General features: G+C 42.2%; 1 long non-coding RNA gene across 1 annotated transcript in view; it reads right to left on the bottom strand.

The window, feature by feature from the left end:
• The window catches only part of LOC125174777 (uncharacterized), a 32233-nt gene that overhangs the window by 2388 nt on the left and 26049 nt on the right, over positions 1 to 3796 (bottom strand). Inside the window, exon 3 of the long non-coding RNA XR_007155555.1 lies at positions 1660 to 1726. This is a non-coding gene — a long non-coding RNA (uncharacterized LOC125174777). The remainder of the gene's footprint in view (positions 1 to 1659; positions 1727 to 3796) is intronic.

Genomic DNA, 3796 nt, shown 5'->3' with positions numbered 1-3796 from the left:
TTCTTTTCTGTAAATAGTAGTGAGTCTATTGAACAAAATATTAAATTTCCATGATACTAGAAATTTTCTCCACTGGAAAAAAGATTTTTTTCTACATTTATTTCATGTGTAGTCATTGTTTTAAGGGCACTTAACGCTGAATGCAGAATCCAAGGAGATTCAACAATGTACCTGTCTCTTTAAATTATATAATTAGGGGCCTTAAGACCATGCTAGCACATAATAAAAATAATAATAACCACAACCTAGGGAGCATTTTTAATGTACCAGGTACCTTTGTAAGTGCTTTCCATATATATCTTGTTGACCCTTAGAATGAGGCTGTGAAGCGCTGATATTATTATTCATCTGTTAAGAACGAAGTTTCAGGAAGGTTGAGTAGCCTGCCTGGGGGCCTACCAGGCATTTCTGGAAGGTTGAGTAGTTTGCCTAAGGGCCTACCACTAGTCAGCTCCCAAGTTCAACTTCAGGGGCATCTGACTAAAACTCTGCGGTTAACCATTACATTAAATAGCTTCTTGTGACTAGCCCCTGGGTTGAGGGGGCTAAGGGAAGGGAGGAGAGAATAGAAGGGCCGTGTGGCCTGAGGTATGGGGTGCTTCTGGAGCTTCACTGCAGCCCAGCCCTGGCTCCCACTCCTCCAATGGGGAATGGCCGATATCAGCCTATGTAGTCCACAGTCCCATGCTGGCACCTGTAGGTGCTCAGCGTGAGTTGCCATTCCATGTTCCCCAATTCCTTCAGCCCCCAGTTTGGGGACTCTAATCACGTCCTGAATGGCATTGAAAGGGTTGAGGTCTGTGATCAGTTCAAGTGGACTCGGGGAATCAATAGGAGTCTGAGGTGTCCTAGATGTCTTGGGGGAGCGATATGTTATTCTCTGGGAATAAAGGGAAAAGATTCTTCTAAAATATTTTTTAAGCCAAATACTTGTGTAATTAAAGCATTTTAATAAAAATTTCAAACAAAGATCATCAAAAGGTCAAGATTAGAGTGTGTAAGCAACTATCTTATCCAGGATGGTTTTGTTTTTTTTTTTCTGTCCAGGCAGCTTGGAGCTCACTGAGAAACCACAGAGTTAAATGATTATCCTGTGCCTTCCTGATTAGAAACAGGCTGCTCTCTGCAGTTTGATTAGTCTCGCTCGTAGCTATGGGATTACAGCTTATTAAAACTGACAGTGCTATGGAGGGCAGGGAGCCGGGAAGGTCAAACTTACATGCTGAGCCAGCCACCAGCAAGGCTCTGCCTTTACCTGAAGGTTTTGTGTAATTGGCATTCATTTTAATATTCTTTTTCATTTCTTTCCCTTTTTTTCAGCGTTTGGGTCTCATCCTCATTTTACTTACACCTTTTGTCTCCCTTCTTTCTTAGGAGAGTCCCTGACTTGTGACCACATGACCCAAATAACAGTGGGGGAAAAAAAATCGAACCCAGTGTAAGCAACGTAAATTAGGGTAACCATACATCCTTGTCACCCATAATAGCCCTGTTTTGTGTCTCTGCGTCCAGGCATAATTACCAACGGCACCCTCTTTTACCCTCAAAAGTGCCTTAGTTTGGATGACAAATTATATGGTTACCATAATGAGGGATAGAGATGGTCAGACCAGAGAGCAGGTGCTTTGCTTCATCTAAACTGGAACAGCTGCTACCCACCTCTAACCAATCGCTGCTGTGGGTCCACTGCTGTCAAATCTTCCAGTGTCTCAGCGAAGACCCAAATCTGGATTTTCAGAAATCGCACGATTTGTAAATGCTGGTTCCATTTTTTAAAAATATTCTGCTAGCCAAACAAATCCTAGGTGTACTGAGTTTGCAGCCCCTGGTTTAGAATCTGGAGGGAAAGCTTTGACATCTTTAGCATTTTTAAATTTCTCAGTGACTCATCAAAACATACAGAAAAAGCACCTCTGGTTTCTAGCTCCGGCAGCTGATTACAGATTCCCAGATTAAGAGATCCCCACATTGTCCCAACTCCATGGCAGGATCCCCCGAGAACAACTAGCACCATTCTAAATCTGCTCAAAGGGAAAAGAAAGCATCATCCTGTTCAGCCAATTTTATGGATGAGAACTGTGAGCCCTGGAGAATGAAGACCAGCAGTCAGTCGGTCTTTCAAGGAGTTTAAACAGACACACGTTTCTTTCCAGTTACCACTTTGGCTCTCCTACATCATCCTGTATTTTCTGCTGAGTGGTGGCCTTCCAGGGTCAGCAGTGATTGCCCAGAACTTACTTTCCAATGATTCTGACTCACAAAGCCGGCTGGGACCGGGACATACGGGCTCCTATTGCACCTTCCAGCATTAATAGCAATAGTCCTAACACAGTGAGGGTGCAATTACAGTTTGTCAAGTGAACGAATATTCTTGTAGCTGTTGAGGCATCCTCTTCGGATTGTAGCCAGCTGAACACTGGTTAGAAGTGACTCGCACAGCAGTGCGTGGTAGGACCTAGGCTGAATGTCTCATCAGTGGTGGTTTTATGTCTCTCTATGCTAGGCAAGCTCCCAGTGACCTGGCACATTTTTTTCCTTCTTTTACTTGGTTCGCTTTGTACCATTAGCATCTCCTAGTGCTGGCCTCAAAGCAATTTCCTCTGCTTTGACAAGAGGAACTCACAGTGAACTTTTCTTTTGTTCTCATTCCTCACCATGCACTTTGAGACGAAGTTGCCAAGGAGTTCAAACGACCCGTGCTTCTGCCGGTATGATTCAGAGGGATTAGCACGTCCTCTCTGCACACTGTCCCTGATGTTCGCCTCCTTTCCTGAACTGCTGTCCCCTGCTGTCTGCTCCTTTGTCTGAGAAGCATATTTTCTCTTATTATCACCTAGTTCCCTGCCTGTTTCGAATGGCTTCAGCTCGCCTCCTAATGAAATCAAGATGTTGCTATTAATGGTCTTCTCTTTCCTAACAGCTTAGAGTCACTTCCTTTTGTTTAGTCCTTTTTCACTTCCCTCCCAAACCACACACTCATCTCTGTTTCAAATAAAAATTTCCTAACCCTTTCATAACTACTGCTTTATAGCTGCTAGCAATAAGGCACAAGAGGGAGGAGATAAAAGTAAGTGGAGAGAACCCAGAAGGTGAGGGGGTGAGGGATCCTCCAATAATTGAGAAACAGGGCAAGCGTCTTTAGGAGGCTTCTTGTATGAAGAAATTAGGTCAGATTAGCCCTCCAGACTGAACGTTATAAACCCAGTAGTCTGGTGAAGTTTTCCTGTAGTTTTTACGGATGGAATGGAAAAATGGTTTCCCCTCTGAGGATCTGTTTTCCTTCCAAATAGTTAAAATCTTGTCTAGCAACATCCCAGTGTCATTTGCATTAGCCATAAATCCATTCATAAGATCCAGTGACATAATAGATGTAAGAGTTTCTCAAATCACGCCCCCAAAAGTTAAAATATTTACCCACATAATCCAGCATTTCCCATTCCCTACTTACTTATTTTTATTTTGGTTTAACATTTGGTTTAACAATAACATTTCCATCATAATTCCATTTATCATTCCCCATGCTGAAGAAAATACAAGCTATGCAAATATCCTCAGTTCTCCCCACATAGTAATTTACACATCAAAAGAAAAAAAAAAGAGAGTGACAGAATATGTTCGATTTTTTCTTTTTTTATCCTATGTCTGATTTTGGTTAGACTCTCCAATTTCATGTCTGAGTAGAAAAGTTGCTTCTAGTCATGTTGAAAAAGTCAGTTCAACTTTACTTTTCCACTCAAACATTCAGCTATTACCACAAATCCCACGTGTCAAAAAACAGATTTATTCTCTCTTAACC

This window comes from Prionailurus viverrinus, chromosome C2 (assembly GCF_022837055.1).
Source record: "Prionailurus viverrinus isolate Anna chromosome C2, UM_Priviv_1.0, whole genome shotgun sequence".
NCBI lineage: Eukaryota > Metazoa > Chordata > Mammalia > Carnivora > Felidae > Prionailurus > Prionailurus viverrinus.
This window is presented reverse-complemented; position numbering and strand designations above follow the sequence as displayed.